The 20,045-nt window shown below is 32.2% G+C and overlaps 2 long non-coding RNA genes across 16 annotated transcripts; both read left to right on the top strand.

Moving 5' to 3' along the window:
* Positions 1–1,083: 1,083 nt before the first annotated feature.
* LOC148786783 (uncharacterized) lies at positions 1,084–6,646 on the top strand. 8 transcript variants are annotated; one of them, XR_016067877.1, is made up of 6 exons: positions 1,084–1,275; positions 1,471–1,653; positions 2,227–2,295; positions 2,439–2,520; positions 3,336–3,443; positions 3,794–6,646. It is a non-coding gene; the product is annotated as an uncharacterized LOC148786783 (long non-coding RNA). The 8 variants fall into 8 exon arrangements; XR_016067873.1 differs by having other exon boundaries at positions 3,770–6,646; XR_016067876.1 differs by having other exon boundaries at positions 3,336–3,843; positions 6,356–6,646.
* A 6,641-nt stretch (positions 6,647–13,287) lies between these two features.
* LOC148786782 (uncharacterized) lies at positions 13,288–18,850 on the top strand. 8 transcript variants are annotated; one of them, XR_016067885.1, is made up of 6 exons: positions 13,288–13,479; positions 13,675–13,857; positions 14,431–14,499; positions 14,643–14,724; positions 15,540–15,647; positions 15,998–18,850. It is a non-coding gene; the product is annotated as an uncharacterized LOC148786782 (long non-coding RNA). The 8 variants fall into 8 exon arrangements; XR_016067882.1 differs by having other exon boundaries at positions 15,974–18,850; XR_016067884.1 differs by having other exon boundaries at positions 15,540–16,047; positions 18,560–18,850.
* The last annotated feature ends 1,195 nt before the right edge of the window (positions 18,851–20,045 follow it).

The following is a 20,045-nucleotide window of genomic DNA, read 5'->3' as shown; positions in this document are numbered from 1 at the left end:
AATTTGTAAATTGATTAATTTAAGAATAATATTTTTTTAATAATTGATATTAAACGCTATAGTTTTGTTACATGGCCTCTCAAATATAATCAATAATAAATAAGTACGTACATAAAAAAAAATTCTGATATAAACATAAATATAATTAACTAAAAAAATATTATAGCGTTAATTGATGGACAAAATCGAGTTTTAAAAATTGTGAAAGGTTCTTATATAAAATTACTTCAATTATAAAAACTAATTGATGTGAATTTTGAAAGAGATTGTTTATCCATTAAGCCCACCAGCTCAGCCCAATTGGAAGTGAGTTGTAAAATTGCAAATTTGTTACCGTTGTGAAATGCACAACACACACTAAAACAGACACTATAAATCATAGGAATATCAGTTGAAAGTAAAAAGAAAAAATAGCAAAAAATATTGAAAAATAAAATTTGTTCGTTCTATTTCAACGGTTGCATCAGTCGTCAAGATTTCAAGCAGCTGCCTTCCTCTGCTGACTGAACTATTTATTTACATGAATTAAATATTTAATTGAGTCAATAAGATTTGAATAGATAAATATAATTTTTATAATTTAAAGAATTTGTAAATGTGATACTAAACAGTGTAGTTTTTGTCACATGACTTCTTAAAAAAATCAATAATAAGTATGTATGTACATTAATAAAAGAAAAACATGATGAAATAATCATAAATATAATAAAATAAAAAATAAAAAAAAATTTATGGTATGTATTAATTGATGGACAAAACTAGTTTTAAAAACTGAGAAACGTTTTTATATTAAATTACTTAAATTATAAAACCTAATTGATGTAAATTCTGAATGATTTATAATAAAAAAATAATTAAAAATTTAACATAAATGGATGGATTAAAAAAAGTAAAAAATAATGATGACAAATAATAATTAATAAAAATTAATGTAATTAACTATTTATTTTATAGAACTAAATGTATGTGGCAAACAAGATAAAACAACTTATCCATTAAGGCCCAACAAAGTGTGCCCGGCCCAGCCCAATCTAAATTTTATAGTCGTTGTAAAATACCAAACACATACAAAAATCCTATAAAAATGAAATATCAGTGTAATTAGAAAAAAGCCTAGAAAAACGTCCCATTTCATCTGCAGCATCAATTCTCAATACTTGAGGCAGCCGTGCCTTCCTCCGCTGTCAGCCACCAGTCGCCTTCCTCCGCCGACAGCCACCATTCTCCAACCTCAGTTTCTTCTTTTTTTCAGTAGGTACTTCTTGATCAAAGCAAGTGAGTTTTTTTTTTCTTTTTTAAGTTTCTTGATTTAGGGTTCTTGCTTTGTGAAATTAAATGTATCTTGTTTAAATGAATTTATCTGCCCAATGAAAAACTTGGTATGAGTACTTCTTAAAGATCACGAATTCTTGAATTACACGGTCTTACTCTGTTTTTTTTTTCTTTATGGTGTTGGTGAATGATTTCAAGGTTCTTGAAATTCAACTACTACATGGATTCTCTAGTACGCCGTGGATTACTATTGCCGGGGACAAAGGTGCGGGACTTAAATGCAAGGATGCCGGTGAAGATAGTTTTGTTGGTTCAGAACTTGCGAGGAGAATAGCCAAGACGGCTCCCATCATTGGAGGTTCTGAGGCCTCTTCCCTTTTGGTATGGTTGTTTTTTTGTTTGATTACTGTATTGATGTTGTTGTGATTTTTATTGCTACACTGGATAAAATGGTGAGAAAATGGTGGTGTTCGTTCCTAACATTCTATGTTGAAGTTGTACACGGGTTGGTAATTCTGGCATCAGCAACTCCCAAATAGTAAAATTTTCAAGACATGACCGAGGAAATTGTTGGAACTACTTTTAAGGAACTTCCCTGAAAATTATTTCCAAGTCTCTTGACTATGTTTAACGCTTCTCCTTTCAAGAAAAAATAAGTCAAGTTGGTGAATTTATCTTCATTTTCAAGAAAATGTGTTCTTGGGATAGTGTTCTTTTGGTGGAACTGTCCCTTGTATCCTTTCTTTGCTCTAAATCATGCTCAAGGATGAGCTGCAGTCTTTCTTTCATGTCATTTTCAGAATGCGGGAATAAGTAATTCTAATTACAGGTAAGTTGCATGTTTTGTTCTTGTATATGGTGCATCATGTATTTACCCTTGTTTGTTAAAAGATGTGTAGTGAAGAGCTGTTAAGTTTATTCTCATTGTTTTCTTTGGTCCTTCGACAATTGCAGGCCATATTTGTTGCTGCATAAAGGTGCTGTTCTTTAGCAATCTCTCGTGAGACGTATTCCCTAAACATGGTATTCTAGCCTTAATAAGGACACGAATTACTGGTTCTTCTTTCTCAGGCGTGTGTGCGTGCACGGGTGCATATATATAGATCTATATGTCTATATATGTTTTTGTCAGTTTTTCTAATATACAGATTGTTTCTTTGTTTCAGTCTGGTCGAAAAGGAACGGTTTTGGATTTGGCGAAGTTTGTCGACAAGGGTGTCCAAATCAAGTTAACTGGTGGAAGACAAGGTCAGTTATGTGTAAATTTGATTGGTTTGGAAATTCAGGCCATGTCTTTGTTCAGTTGTGAATGGATTGGTTCTAATATTTCTGTTCAGAAACTGTTGTGCTTATGATTGTTTTTTCTTGGTTTTATCTGGTCATTTTCCACTCTTAGTGACATTAATTTACCATTGAAATCCCTGATCCTCAGAATGCAATCAACAGCAGTGGCCTATTTGAACCTCAAACAATTTTGTTCCCCGGGTTACTGCAATTAAATCCTCCTTAAGATTTCACTATTTACAGTTTGATTGTCGCTTTGTTTTGACTTATCATTTTCCAAAACGTCTGTAATGTGTTCTGAAGGCATATATTTTCCCGTCCCCTTTCTTAAGCCTAATAGGTTCTGATCAGTATGCTTGTGTTAATTGCAAGACTTTATCAAATTGCGATGAGTGTTCATGACATAGTCACTTTGTTTCTCCAAATCTGCCATGAGGATCTACAGGCTTTGGTTTGGATTGTCATCTTGGTGTGTTGGATGATCTTCCTACCATTGAGATAGGAAAGAATGTGACTGCAGCAATAATATAAATGTATGCATTTTCTGTTTCAGAAAGTTCTTTACTTGAAGTTATATTATCTAAATGAATGCAAAAATGTAGTGGAAGTGATTTTCTTGTTTTGGGAAAAGGTTATTTGCATTGATGTAAAAGAATCATACGTACACTTACAAGCTTTTCACAAAAGTTTTTTTTGGAAATGATTTCTACCTGTGTGAGAGGTTAGTGATATTTTAGGTTTTCTGAAAATTGCTGCCAAATGATCTTTGGTTCACGTAGGACTTTGGTGCTGAAACCTTTTGTCTCCACTTATTAACACATGGAGCTATATGAGCAAGATGCTGAGGTTGTCAATTGCACAATCTAGAGTAAGACTACTGCTTGAAGGTAATGGAAAGCCATGTATGTCTTCACTTTGATTATTGAATCTGTGTCTACTTGAGGAGCAGTAAGTAACATTATGTTTACTGATCAATTTGCCTACTTCACCTCTGATTGCATGTATGTGATCCACTGATGGCTAAGTGTCATCCGTCCATTCTGTCTTACTCTTATTTGAACTTGACTTAAGTATCTTAATATTCTCCTGGGACTGTGATGAAACTTCCTAAGTATTTTACTCTTATATGTAATCCGCTGAAAGCTAAGTGCCATCATCCACTCTCTCTTACTCTTATTTTAACTTGACTTCAAGTATTATAATATTCTCTTAGGACAGTGATATTTTAACTTCCCAGACCAATTAATGGACAGACGGAATATTTTCTCTCAAGTGCCATATAGAAAGGTATCTTGTTTATGCGGTATCTATTTTATGCCTTTAAATTAGAGCATGTCGCTATATTATGTATATGTGTTGTTTTCTTTTGTGCCTTCATGATTCTATCTTAATGCAAAGAATAGATGTCATACTATTTATAATCTCTTCGAGAAGTACTGTTGTTACTGGTAATCTAGCACGAATTCTTTTACATGCGAGTTTTATTGTTACTGGTCATAAATCATTTTTCAGTAATATGTATGATATGCATTTATTTGATTCTACAAGTGAAGCATGTCTGTTGGTATGTGTGATTCATACTTGTCTTTTACAAGAGCGAGGGCCAGAGTTTGAATTTGATTTGCCAATTCTGTGCGAAGTAGATAACCTCATATCGATAAAGATTGTGCGGGAATCAAAAGGTTAAGTAGGATTTAAATGCTCAGTTAAAACATATGTTGGCTGCTAAAGTATGCTATTTGACGACATTTTAGAACCTAATGGTAGCCTACCTATCTTCATATTCCTCTATTCTAGTTTCTAACTCAAAAGTAACCAGTGCCCCTATTAATTCTTCTAAGTCAATTTATCTTCCATATTTTGAAATCAAGGTGGTTGAACCATTGATTTTACACTTTGTATAATTCAAACCCAATTGTATTGCTTTAATTTCTTTGAAAAGTCACAGAATCACCATTCTCGTTTGGAAAGAAAATAATTATGGGTTTTGAGGCTGCTCAAAGTGTGAAGGGTGCGAGGTTAGAGTTGAGACCTAAATTGGAGAATAAACCCTCCTTTTTTTTCGTAAATTTATTCTTGGTGCATTTATTGTGTTGGGTTCTCTTTTCATGCGCTTGCCTTAAAACTTTTTGTTCGTAATACATTTGACATTCTTGTATGAATTTACAAAATTCATGTTGGTTCATGTTATTAACCTCTTGTTTTTGCAGGCGTATCATAGAAAAATGCGTTGAAAAATCTATATCATTCGATCATGAATTATTTTATTTGTGAACTTTGAAAATTAAATGCTATACTAAAATGCCTAACTGTTGTCTAGATGCCAATTTAAAATCTGTTTTTCAAGAGGACTTGGTAAATATTTTGTGAGTACTATATAATTTCATGAGTCCATAAATGGTTTTTGAGGAACACAGAGTTTTGCTAACTTAAATTGCGTTTGAAGAACCTTTAATATTACTGGAAATTGGTTTCCTTGTCAACTGTTCTTCTGTTATCAATTAATGTTTTCAAAATGAGCTTTTATATTTTACTCAAAGATTTGTTTCTTCTGTTATCAATTAATGCTTTCAAAATCAGCTTTTATATTTTACTCAAAGATTTGTTTTTCTTGTCAAGTGTTTTATAATAAACTCATTTTTTCAAAATCAGCTTGAACTTACAAATAATGAAGAAAAATTAACAAAATATTTTGATGAGTAATAGATGAATTCATTTAATTGTTTTTGGATAAATGCATGACAAGTCATATGTTTTGGACTTTAAGTGAAGTTTTTTTTGTTGAATTTTAATTTTATAAAAGTAATCTACTTTGTAACAGTTTTTGAAGTTTTTTGGAACATTTTAAAAAGCATTCAGTTTACTATTTTTGGTCAAATTGCATTCATTGCCATAATTGTTCAGATTTTCAAGAAATACATTATTAACTTTTCTTTTGACAAATGATTATCGTGCTGAAACTTGTTAAGATGTGTTGAAAATTCTTTTAAGATATTTGACCAATAATTTAAAAAACGATAATGAGACTGGCATCTAGAACAGTTATGCAATTTATTATATGTATGTTATTTTTTAAAGTTCACAAATGAACTAATTTGTGATTGTATGCTATCGAATTTCCAACAATACTTTGATACGCCTGCAAAGTTGAGAGGTCGATGATATGAACAAATATGGTGTTTTGTAAAATTTGTACAAGAATCTTAAATGTCCGACAAACAAAAAGTTTTGATAAAGCGACATGGGAATAAAACTTAACATAATGAACAAACCGAGAATAAACCAAGAAAAATAATGGAGGGTTACTTCTTGTTTACGTCTCAACTCCAACTCTCTTGCGCCTGTCATATTTAAACCGGTCTCAGAATCCGTAATTCCATCGCTTCCAAATTAGAATGTTGAGTACGTGAGTGTTTCATAGAAATTAGACACTTTTGGGTTTGAATTATACAAAGTAAATTGCAATGGTTTCAACTTTACTTGATTTCTCAATGTGGGAAAAATTGATAAAGAAGCAATTGATAAGGTCAAAGGTTGCTTTTTTGGCTAGAAAATGGTAGAGAGGAATATATGGATATATAGGTTATTATGTGGTTCTAGATGTTGTCGAAGATGCACTCTTCTTTTAGCGGCCAATATGTGACAACTGGGTGTTTAAATTAGTTCTTAGAGAGATGTTACTTATATTAAGTTGTTATTGTATGTCATTATGTTGCGCGTTTTCTCTTTAATTGTTGATTCTATACACATTTTCTTGTTTGTTTATTTCATTCTAACAACTTAATGTTGGTGAAGACAGCTTTCACGGCGATTGAGTTCAAGTAATTTGGAGTATTGAGTCTTTTGCACCAGAGTATCAACCCTCCTGGGTTCTCCAAGAAATCGGCAGCCAGAGTCTATTGTAAATAAGAATTAAGTGTGTATGGTAGTAATTCGGCCTTCTTTGTATTATGGCTCCAATAAGACCGCCTTGTTTCTTAGTCAAAGAAATAAAAGTTTGGATCCGAAACTAATTTGTAGTTGTATATTTATTACTTGATCAAAATCAACTCAACCATATGCACAAATTGGTACTTTATTGAAGCTCAAATCAACTGTTTTTTGAGAATTTTTTTCTTTTTTTTTTTCCTATACTGCTTACAATTGGAACATCGTTGAACTCTATTCTCCATACGGAAAATACACTGCCAATCAAAAATAAATAAAAGAAAATAGAACTTTTGTAGTATACAATCATCATCAACAAACTAAAAAGAAAAACTACAATCCAATTGAGGTATATCAACGTTAAGGTAGCGTCTATCAACAAGCTAGATTGCATGTATTCATCCTCTATAGTAATTTAGACTTATGGGTACACATCAATAAATTTGGCATTCTATTAGCAACTTTAGAATATGACGTAGTCTCCAGGTTATATATAACTATAGCTCATGATTATGAATGTGATGGTGATTGTTAAATATCTTGATTTTAAATGTTCAAAATTAATAATAATTGAGATGGGGATGTCAATGATCTCGTAGAGACTTACCGACGTGACATATAATAAGAAATATCTCTTCTTTTATGGAGATTATATATTAAGTATGTTTTGACCGGTAAATATGTTATCATAGTTAGTCATAAAATATATTAAGTTCACAATATTATTTACGTTGCTGTTATTGAAACATTAGCATTATACAATTATATTTTAAAAATAAATTGATAATAATTATTTTAATTGATAAGGATACTATTTACTTCTATTATTTGTAATTCACTTTCTAAATTTAATTGGTACTACTAAATTAAAAATATTTTTCAAAATTAAAATTTTATATTTCGTATTCACATATGATTATATTTCACTATTTTGTATTCATGTCAATTAATATAAAAATAATAATAATATAGTAAAATAAAAATAATTAGTCAAATTCTTTATTTTGGATTGCTTTAGTAAGAAGTTTCATTTAATAAAAGATTAACAATATAACTCAAAAAAAGCACAATATGAAATATGAAAGTGTACCCCGTGAAAGGTACGAATATTTTCTTACAATAGAAATAAACACTCAAGCCATTCTCACTATTTTATATTTAATCATAAGTTACAGTTATTAGAATTCTCAAAATGATACGTCCATTATATTATAAAAAAATTTATAATCTAAAAATATTAATCTAATATTAATATTAAAATAAAATTAAGTAGTCGAAAATTACTTGATTTAAATTTTTCAACAATACGTTTAATTTAATAAAATTGAGGATATTTATTCAATGTTATATTTTTATTTTTTTGAAGTTTGGATTAGTATTTACATGTTACTCATATGCTAATTCATTTAAATTTTGATGTGCCCTAGTAATTTTTATATAAATATTTATGATCATTCCTAGCAAATTAAGCATGTTGAAATATTATGCTATTTAGTGAGATATATCCCTCATCTTTTAAGAACTTTACAGGAATGAGAAGTATCATATATTTTTCTTCTTTATTAGAATTAAATATTATAGTTGCTACATTATGTTTTCATTTAGAATCGTTTTAGTTTCTGAAGTTCATTTCTTGATATTAACATTCCTAAACTTGAATTTTGGTTCAAATTGATCATTCTGACCATGTTATAATTAGAAATAAACTGACCAGTTTAAACTTTTTTTTTTTCCTCACTTCAGTCCCTAAATTTGTAAGTTGTCAACTAGTAGTTAGTGCCACTACAAATACAGGAAATCAGATTCATAGATTGGTGATTAGTTCACATTTTATAGCTCAAATTTGTATATACGTACAGTAAAAACAACTCTATTTAAATTATGTTCGATCAAAATACGATAAATATGACATATTTGGCGTGTAATGGAACACTTCTCTCAAATTGAACATCAATTCCATGACAAATGTATTATATTTACTGTGTAATTGATTTATGTTTGATCTAACTCGATTTAAATTAAAAAATTTATATGCACAACAACACTCCTCATGATACATTGTGATGGGGATAATTCTTTGTAATGTATCTTTCAAGGGCAAAATAGTTACTTTGCATTATACTTTTTATTTGATTGACTTGTTTTGTTATGTTTTTATTTTTGAGTTATTTGTTTCCCTAATGAGAAGTTGAAAACTAATATATTTTAATAACGAGTAAAATTTTATAATAATTATAAATATATATCATGTGAATTAAACATTTGTATCGCACAATAATAATTTAGTTATGTAATCACTAAGATATATATATATATATATTTGATGCGGTCGAGATTTTTACGAATTGATAAAATTGAAAATTTTACCTACGACACAATTATGCACCAGGTGAAACACGATTTTCAAGGAAGGTCTTTTCATAAGAAAAATAATCACTTGCAATAAATAGCGGTTGCCTTAAAAAATTAATATTTTTGGTATTTATAGTAGCGTTGGAAGTTATACAGTGTGGTTGGTTGAATTTGTTTGATATGTGCCTCATATTTGTCTTCCACTTACTCACTTATATTTTTCTCCTTTCATTTGCATTTCAGACTCCCAACCCCATTTTCTCCACAATGGCTAGCAAAGGTGACTCTCTTCCTTAGTTAAATTCTGTTTCTTCTTCATTTAGTGTTCTTGCTTTGTATTTTGCTTCTTTGATTGAAATGTGGAGTGGGGAGGGTGATTGTGAAAATGGCTGTGAGTTACATTACCGACAGACGACGGCACACCCGACGGAAGGGAGGGCACGACGAAGGTGGGGGGAGGCACTAGGCGCGACTTCGAGGTGGGGGGAGGGGGGCGACCCGTCGGCTCGAGGCGGCGCCTCGAGTAGGGGGTGCAGTCCCCCTCCCAATTTGTGATCGCGCCTCAGGTGGTTCGGTACCGGGGCTCAGTAGAGGGGATGTTACGGGCTTTGATCCACCTGCCGAAAATTTTTTTCATGTTTGGGGTGATCTTCCTCCATATCTAGAAGGTTATTCACCGATCATATTGCCGCGATTATGAGTTTGCCTAAGTGTCATTCTTTTGACTCAGGTGAAAATTTAGAGGATATGTCTGATTTTGAGTTGAACTCAACGGGGTCTAGACGTAGCGAGAGGGATGAGGCTTTCGAAAATATTGCCTCTAGGGAGCATCGATTTGAGCGAGAGATATCTATTGGGAGGAAATTTTTGGCCTCTGCCACTTGTGTTGCTTTTATTGCTAAGGCTCAAGAGGAGGCGGTCTCGAGGTTCCAAGAATCAAAGAAGTTGGATACGATCTTAACTGACAAGGCAACTCTTATTTACGATGATGCAATTCGAAGGTGTTGTCGTGTCTTTCGTTGGACCCTTAGCAAGAAGGGCCGGATTGTTGAAGAAGACAATGGGCTCCTTGATCTTGAGGTGTCGGAGGGTGAAGAGGAGGTGGTGGAAGTTGCCGACGGTTGAGCCCCCCAAGTTTAAAAGCTTCGTAGTTTTCTGTTTGTTACTTAGGATTTAATCTCGGAATGTAACCGGATTAATTTGTTTAGTATGAATTTGACCCTCGGCATGTAATCAACGCATATTATTTAGGGTGACCACTTCGCCTCATATGGGGTGCTTTTGTAAGTAGGTGGTTCTAACTCGTGATTTTGTAGTATTTTACTTAATCGACTTTTATGTCACTTGCGTTGTATCTTTCTAGGATGAGTTTGCTTTTTTTACGCAATGTATTTTGATTGGATGGTTGTCACAAGGGATGATTTCGCTTGCGTCCCGGAGTTGGATCTTTGCCAACTTCATTTAGGGAGGGAAAATTCTCCAGGGATAACGTCGTTGGGGGTTGATCTTAGTGGATTTTCGGTTAGGGGTCCCCGGGCAATTGATACCTCAAGGGGGCCTCTCGAAAATCCATAGATCCCCCTTTTCAAAGAAATTTTGAACTACAGCGGAAAAATTAACTTCATTACTTTGGACCTAAATTACAAGAGTTTTACAAGAGGTCGACGGGGAGGGATAAAACGCTACACTTCTACTTTTCCCCTTATTACAAAACATTCAAAAATGGAACTTTACGTACCCAGATAATTTAATAGTAATACTTCTTGAGATTTGCGATGTTCCACGTGCGAGGGATGTCCCACTTTGCATCCAACTTTCCAATGGGGCCCAAAGATTAGGCTTTTCGCATCACCAGATCTCCCACTTGAAAACTTCTCGGATTGACTCTCGCATTGGTTGTGTACATAGTGGCCCGGATTGTGGCTTTTTCTCTGCCCTCTTCGAAAAAATTTACGTTCATCCTCAACCCTTGCTCGTTGTAGTTTGGGTTGTAATGTTTCACTCACCAACAGAGTTCTCCTATTTCTGCCGGCACTACGGCATTTGTCCCATAAGATAGGTTAAACGGAAATTCTCTCGTAGGTTCCTTGGTGTCGTTTGAAATGTCCATAAAATGCTAGGGAGCTCATCCACCCATGCCCCCTTTTCGGTTCCCAATCGAGTCTTCAAGTGTTAAAGGATTGTCCGATTGGTGACCTCCATCTGTCCGTTTGCTTGGTGATTACTAACTGATGAGAAGAATTATTGATCACCAGCTCTTTGTACCAGTACTTAAGTTTATTCTCCGAAAACTGAGTCCCATTGTCGGATATTATGGTGCTGGGGATCCAAAACGGCATATGATGTTCTTCAATAGAAACTTAATCTTTCTCCGATATCTTGGCTAACGGCTTGGCCTCTACCCACTTTGTAAAATAGTCCACCGCGACCAAAAACTTTCTTTGTCCTGCGGCTTCTGGAAAAGACCCAACTAGGTCCAAACCCCTCTGATCAAAAGGGCAGGGACTTTCAAGGGGTTGCATTAGCGTTGTCGGCTGGTGATTAATGTTTGCGTGTTCTTGGCATGCCCGGCATCGCCTAACCAACTCATGTGCGTCGGAGAGCATCGTTGGCCAAAAGAACCCATGCCTGGGGGCTTTTCCCGCTAAGGCCTTTCCTCCAAGGTGGTTTTCGTAAATTCCCTCATGTATCTCTCTTAGGACATAATTTTTCCTCTTCAGGAGTCAGGCACTTTAGGAGGGGCTGCGAGAAAGCACGTTTTTATAAGTCTCCATCTATCACAATGAAGCGGGATGCTTTTCCTTTCAAGGCCTTTGCCCCTTTTTGATCTTCTAGTATAGTTCCATCAGTTAGGAATCTGACGATCCCTTCTTTCCAACTCGGAGGTGTTGGATCCACTCGCATAATCTCATCTTGCTCCTCTATCACGGCTCTTTCCAATGAGAGAAAAGTGATTCTTCTGCTTCGGATGGCTGTCATCGAGCTTGCTAACTTGGCTAGTTGTTCGGCTACGGCATTATCTGTTTTCGACACCTGAACAACAGAGGCTTCTTCGAACTTCTCAAGAAGTGTTTTTGCATTATGAAATTAAAATGCATTAATTCGAAATGTGTAATTAAAATATTAAGAATAAAATGTATCCAATAAGTAAATTATAAGCCAAATAATGCTTAAAAATAAATAAATTGAATAAAGACACACACATATATATAGAATAAATTATTATTAATTATATTAAATTATAAATACCAACTTAACCATATTTATATGATTATGATCACTTCACTCAATAAAATTATTTATAAATGAATCCAACTTTTAATTGAGTCAATAACATTTGAATAGATAAATATAATTTTTATAATTTAAAAAATTTGTAAATTGATTAATTTAAGAATAATATTTTTTTAATAATTGATATTAAACGCTATAGTTTTGTTACATGGCCTCTCAAATATAATCAATAATAAATAAGTACGTACATAAAAAAAAATTCTGATATAAACATAAATATAATTAACTAAAAAAATATTATAGCGTTAATTGATGGACAAAATCGAGTTTTAAAAATTGTGAAAGGTTCTTATATAAAATTACTTCAATTATAAAAACTAATTGATGTGAATTTTGAAAGAGATTGTTTATCCATTAAGCCCACCAGCTCAGTCCAATTGGAAGTGAGTTGTAAAATTGCAAATTTGTTACCGTTGTGAAATGCACAACACACACTAAAACAGACACTATAAATCATAGGAATATCAGTTGAAAGTAAAAAGAAAAAATAGCAAAAAATATTGAAAAATAAAATTTGTTTGTTCTATTTCAACGGTTGCATCAGTCGTCAAGATTTCAAGGAGCCGCCTTCCTCTGCTGACTAAACTATTTATTTACATGAATTAAATATTTAATTGAGTCAATAACATTTGAATAGATAAATATAATTTTTATAATTTAAAGAATTTGTAAATGTGATACTAAACAGTGTAGTTTTTGTCACATGACTTCTTAAAAAAATCAATAATAAGTATGTATGTACATTAAAAAAAGAAAAACATGATGAAATAATCATAAATATAATAAAATAAAAAATAAAAAAAATTATGATATGTATTAATTGATGGACAAAACTAGTTTTAAAAACTGAGAAACGTTTTTATATTAAATTACTTAAATTATAAAACCTAATTGATGTAAATTCTGAATGATTTATAATAAAAAAATAATTAAAAATTTAACATAAATGGATGGATTAAAAAAAGTAAAAAATAATGATGACAAATAATAATTAATAAAAATTAATGTAATTAACTATTTATTTTATAGAACTAAATGTATGTGGCAAACAAGATAAAACAACTTATCCATTAAGGCCCAACAAAGTGTGCCCGGCCCAGCCCAATCTAAATTTTATAGTCGTTGTAAAATACCAAACACATACAAAAATCCTATAAAAATGAAATATCAGTGTAATTAGAAAAAAGCCTAGAAAAACGTCCCATTTCATCTGCAGCATCAATTCTCAATACTTGAGGCAGCCGTGCCTTCCTCCGCTGTCAGCCACCAGTCGCCTTCCTCCGCCGACAGCCACCATTCTCCAACCTCAGTTTCTTCTTTTTTTCAGTAGGTACTTCTTGATCAAAGCAAGTGAGTTTTTTTTTTCTTTTTTAAGTTTCTTGATTTAGGGTTCTTGCTTTGTGAAATTAAATGTATCTTGTTTAAATGAATTTATCTGCCCAATGAAAAACTTGGTATGAGTACTTCTTAAAGATCACGAATTCTTGAATTACACGGTCTTACTCTGTTTTTTTTTTCTTTATGGTGTTGGTGAATGATTTCAAGGTTCTTGAAATTCAACTACTACATGGATTCTCTAGTACGCCGTGGATTACTATTGCCGGGGACAAAGGTGCGGGACTTAAATGCAAGGATGCCGGTGAAGATAGTTTTGTTGGTTCAGAACTTGCGAGGAGAATAGCCAAGACGGCTCCCATCATTGGAGGTTCTGAGGCCTCTTCCCTTTTGGTATGGTTGTTTTTTTGTTTGATTACTGTATTGATGTTGTTGTGATTTTTATTGCTACACTGGATAAAATGGTGAGAAAATGGTGGTGTTCGTTCCTAACATTCTATGTTGAAGTTGTACACGGGTTGGTAATTCTGGCATCAGCAACTCCCAAATAGTAAAATTTTCAAGACATGACCGAGGAAATTGTTGGAACTACTTTTAAGGAACTTCCCTGAAAATTATTTCCAAGTCTCTTGACTATGTTTAACGCTTCTCCTTTCAAGAAAAAATAAGTCAAGTTGGTGAATTTATCTTCATTTTCAAGAAAATGTGTTCTTGGGATAGTGTTCTTTTGGTGGAACTGTCCCTTGTATCCTTTCTTTGCTCTAAATCATGCTCAAGGATGAGCTGCAGTCTTTCTTTCATGTCATTTTCAGAATGCGGGAATAAGTAATTCTAATTACAGGTAAGTTGCATGTTTTGTTCTTGTATATGGTGCATCATGTATTTACCCTTGTTTGTTAAAAGATGTGTAGTGAAGAGCTGTTAAGTTTATTCTCATTGTTTTCTTTGGTCCTTCGACAATTGCAGGCCATATTTGTTGCTGCATAAAGGTGCTGTTCTTTAGCAATCTCTCGTGAGACGTATTCCCTAAACATGGTATTCTAGCCTTAATAAGGACACGAATTACTGGTTCTTCTTTCTCAGGCGTGTGTGCGTGCACGGGTGCATATATATAGATCTATATGTCTATATATGTTTTTGTCAGTTTTTCTAATATACAGATTGTTTCTTTGTTTCAGTCTGGTCGAAAAGGAACGGTTTTGGATTTGGCGAAGTTTGTCGACAAGGGTGTCCAAATCAAGTTAACTGGTGGAAGACAAGGTCAGTTATGTGTAAATTTGATTGGTTTGGAAATTCAGGCCATGTCTTTGTTCAGTTGTGAATGGATTGGTTCTAATATTTCTGTTCAGAAACTGTTGTGCTTATGATTGTTTTTTCTTGGTTTTATCTGGTCATTTTCCACTCTTAGTGACATTAATTTACCATTGAAATCCCTGATCCTCAGAATGCAATCAACAGCAGTGGCCTATTTGAACCTCAAACAATTTTGTTCCCCGGGTTACTGCAATTAAATCCTCCTTAAGATTTCACTATTTACAGTTTGATTGTCGCTTTGTTTTGACTTATCATTTTCCAAAACGTCTGTAATGTGTTCTGAAGGCATATATTTTCCCGTCCCCTTTCTTAAGCCTAATAGGTTCTGATCAGTATGCTTGTGTTAATTGCAAGACTTTATCAAATTGCGATGAGTGTTCATGACATAGTCACTTTGTTTCTCCAAATCTGCCATGAGGATCTACAGGCTTTGGTTTGGATTGTCATCTTGGTGTGTTGGATGATCTTCCTACCATTGAGATAGGAAAGAATGTGACTGCAGCAATAATATAAATGTATGCATTTTCTGTTTCAGAAAGTTCTTTACTTGAAGTTATATTATCTAAATGAATGCAAAAATGTAGTGGAAGTGATTTTCTTGTTTTGGGAAAAGGTTATTTGCATTGATGTAAAAGAATCATACGTACACTTACAAGCTTTTCACAAAAGTTTTTTTTGGAAATGATTTCTACCTGTGTGAGAGGTTAGTGATATTTTAGGTTTTCTGAAAATTGCTGCCAAATGATCTTTGGTTCACGTAGGACTTTGGTGCTGAAACCTTTTGTCTCCACTTATTAACACATGGAGCTATATGAGCAAGATGCTGAGGTTGTCAATTGCACAATCTAGAGTAAGACTACTGCTTGAAGGTAATGGAAAGCCATGTATGTCTTCACTTTGATTATTGAATCTGTGTCTACTTGAGGAGCAGTAAGTAACATTATGTTTACTGATCAATTTGCCTACTTCACCTCTGATTGCATGTATGTGATCCACTGATGGCTAAGTGTCATCCGTCCATTCTGTCTTACTCTTATTTGAACTTGACTTAAGTATCTTAATATTCTCCTGGGACTGTGATGAAACTTCCTAAGTATTTTACTCTTATATGTAATCCGCTGAAAGCTAAGTGCCATCATCCACTCTCTCTTACTCTTATTTTAACTTGACTTCAAGTATTATAATATTCTCTTAGGACAGTGATATTTTAACTTCCCAGACCAATTAATGGACAGACGGAATATTTTCTCTCAAGTGCCATATAGAAAGGTATCTTGTTTATGCGGTATCTATTTTATGCCTTTAAATTAGAGCATGTCGCTATATTATGTATATGTGTTGTTTTCTTTTGTGCCTTCATGATTCTATCTTAATGCAAAGAATAGATGTCATACTATTTATAATCTCTTCGAGAAGTACTGTTGTTACTGGTAATCTAGCACGAATTCTTTTACATGCGAGTTTTATTGTTACTGGTCATAAATCATTTTTCAGTAATATGTATGATATGCATTTATTTGATTCTACAAGTGAAGCATGTCTGTTGGTATGTGTGATTCATACTTGTCTTTTACAAGAGCGAGGGCCAGAGTTTGAATTTGATTTGCCAATTCTGTGCGAAGTAGATAACCTCATATCGATAAAGATTGTGCGGGAATCAAAAGGTTAAGTAGGATTTAAATGCTCAGTTAAAACATATGTTGGCTGCTAAAGTATGCTATTTGACGACATTTTAGAACCTAATGGTAGCCTACCTATCTTCATATTCCTCTATTCTAGTTTCTAACTCAAAAGTAACCAGTGCCCCTATTAATTCTTCTAAGTCAATTTATCTTCCATATTTTGAAATCAAGGTGGTTGAACCATTGATTTTACACTTTGTATAATTCAAACCCAATTGTATTGCTTTAATTTCTTTGAAAAGTCACAGAATCACCATTCTCGTTTGGAAAGAAAATAATTATGGGTTTTGAGGCTGCTCAAAGTGTGAAGGGTGCGAGGTTAGAGTTGAGACCTAAATTGGAGAATAAACCCTCCTTTTTTTTCGTAAATTTATTCTTGGTGCATTTATTGTGTTGGGTTCTCTTTTCATGCGCTTGCCTTAAAACTTTTTGTTCGTAATACATTTGACATTCTTGTATGAATTTACAAAATTCATGTTGGTTCATGTTATTAACCTCTTGTTTTTGCAGGCGTATCATAGAAAAATGCGTTGAAAAATCTATATCATTCGATCATGAATTATTTTATTTGTGAACTTTGAAAATTAAATGCTATACTAAAATGCCTAACTGTTGTCTAGATGCCAATTTAAAATCTGTTTTTCAAGAGGACTTGGTAAATATTTTGTGAGTACTATATAATTTCATGAGTCCATAAATGGTTTTTGAGGAACACAGAGTTTTGCTAACTTAAATTGCGTTTGAAGAACCTTTAATATTACTGGAAATTGGTTTCCTTGTCAACTGTTCTTCTGTTATCAATTAATGTTTTCAAAATGAGCTTTTATATTTTACTCAAAGATTTGTTTCTTCTGTTATCAATTAATGCTTTCAAAATCAGCTTTTATATTTTACTCAAAGATTTGTTTTTCTTGTCAAGTGTTTTATAATAAACTCATTTTTTCAAAATCAGCTTGAACTTACAAATAATGAAGAAAAATTAACAAAATATTTTGATGAGTAATAGATGAATTCATTTAATTGTTTTTGGATAAATGCATGACAAGTCATATGTTTTGGACTTTAAGTGAAGTTTTTTTTGTTGAATTTTAATTTTATAAAAGTAATCTACTTTGTAACAGTTTTTGAAGTTTTTTGGAACATTTTAAAAAGCATTCAGTTTACTATTTTTGGTCAAATTGCATTCATTGCCATAATTGTTCAGATTTTCAAGAAATACATTATTAACTTTTCTTTTGACAAATGATTATCGTGCTGAAACTTGTTAAGATGTGTTGAAAATTCTTTTAAGATATTTGACCAATAATTTAAAAAACGATAATGAGACTGGCATCTAGAACAGTTATGCAATTTATTATATGTATGTTATTTTTTAAAGTTCACAAATGAACTAATTTGTGATTGTATGCTATCGAATTTCCAACAATACTTTGATACGCCTGCAAAGTTGAGAGGTCGATGATATGAACAAATATGGTGTTTTGTAAAATTTGTACAAGAATCTTAAATGTCCGACAAACAAAAAGTTTTGATAAAGCGACATGGGAATAAAACTTAACATAATGAACAAACCGAGAATAAACCAAGAAAAATAATGGAGGGTTACTTCTTGTTTACGTCTCAACTCCAACTCTCTTGCGCCTGTCATATTTAAACCGGTCTCAGAATCCGTAATTCCATCGCTTCCAAATTAGAATGTTGAGTACGTGAGTGTTTCATAGAAATTAGACACTTTTGGGTTTGAATTATACAAAGTAAATTGCAATGGTTTCAACTTTACTTGATTTCTCAATGTGGGAAAAATTGATAAAGAAGCAATTGATAAGGTCAAAGGTTGCTTTTTTGGCTAGAAAATGGTAGAGAGGAATATATGGATATATAGGTTATTATGTGGTTCTAGATGTTGTCGAAGATGCACTCTTCTTTTAGCGGCCAATATGTGACAACTGGGTGTTTAAATTAGTTCTTAGAGAGATGTTACTTATATTAAGTTGTTATTGTATGTCATTATGTTGCGCGTTTTCTCTTTAATTGTTGATTCTATACACATTTTCTTGTTTGTTTATTTCATTCTAACAACTTAATGTTGGTGAAGACAGCTTTCACGGCGATTGAGTTCAAGTAATTTGGAGTATTGAGTCTTTTGCACCAGAGTATCAACCCTCCTGGGTTCTCCAAGAAATCGGCAGCCAGAGTCTATTGTAAATAAGAATTAAGTGTGTATGGTAGTAATTCGGCCTTCTTTGTATTATGGCTCCAATAAGACCGCCTTGTTTCTTAGTCAAAGAAATAAAAGTTTGGATCCGAAACTAATTTGTAGTTGTATATTTATTACTTGATCAAAATCAACTCAACCATATGCACAAATTGGTACTTTATTGAAGCTCAAATCAACTGTTTTTTGAGAATTTTTTTCTTTTTTTTTTTCCTATACTGCTTACAATTGGAACATCGTTGAACTCTATTCTCCATACGGAAAATACACTGCCAATCAAAAATAAATAAAAGAAAATAGAACTTTTGTAGTATACAATCATCATCAACAAACTAAAAAGAAAAACTACAATCCAATTGAGGTATATCAACGTTAAGGTAGCGTCTATCAACAAGCTAGATTGCATGTATTCATCCTCTATAGTAATTTAGACTTATGGGTACACATCAATAAATTTGGCATTCTATTAGCAACTTTAGAATATGACGTAGTCTCCAGGTTATATATAACTATAGCTCATGATTATGAATGTGATGGTGATTGTTAAATATCTTGATTTTAAATGTTCAAAATTAATAATAATTGAGATGGGGATGTCAATGATCTCGTAGAGACTTACCGACGTGACATATAATAAGAAATATCTCTTCTTTTATGGAGATTATATATTAAGTATGTTTTGACCGGTAAATATGTTATCATAGTTAGTCATAAAATATATTAAGTTCACAATATTATTTACGTTGCTGTTATTGAAACATTAGCATTATACAATTATATTTTAAAAATAAATTGATAATAATTATTTTAATTGATAAGGATACTATTTACTTCTATTATTTGTAATTCACTTTCTAAATTTAATTGGTACTACTAAATTAAAAATATTTTTCAAAATTAAAATTTTATATTTCGTATTCACATATGATTATATTTCACTATTTTGTATTCATGTCAATTAATATAAAAATAATAATAATATAGTAAAATAAAAATAATTAGTCAAATTCTTTATTTTGGATTGCTTTAGTAAGAAGTTTCATTTAATAAAAGATTAACAATATAACTCAAAAAAAGCACAATATGAAATATGAAAGTGTACCCCGTGAAAGGTACGAATATTTTCTTACAATAGAAATAAACACTCAAGCCATTCTCACTATTTTATATTTAATCATAAGTTACAGTTATTAGAATTCTCAAAATGATACGTCCATTATATTATAAAAAAATTTATAATCTAAAAATATTAATCTAATATTAATATTAAAATAAAATTAAGTAGTCGAAAATTACTTGATTTAAATTTTTCAACAATACGTTTAATTTAATAAAATTGAGGATATTTATTCAATGTTATATTTTTATTT

This window comes from Sesamum indicum, linkage group LG10 (genome assembly GCF_026168435.1).
Source record: "Sesamum indicum cultivar Baizhima isolate 11 linkage group LG10, ASM2616843v1, whole genome shotgun sequence".
Lineage (NCBI taxonomy): Eukaryota > Viridiplantae > Streptophyta > Magnoliopsida > Lamiales > Pedaliaceae > Sesamum > Sesamum indicum.
The sequence above is the reverse complement of the archived record's forward strand: the minus strand, read 5'-3'. Positions and strand labels throughout refer to the sequence as shown.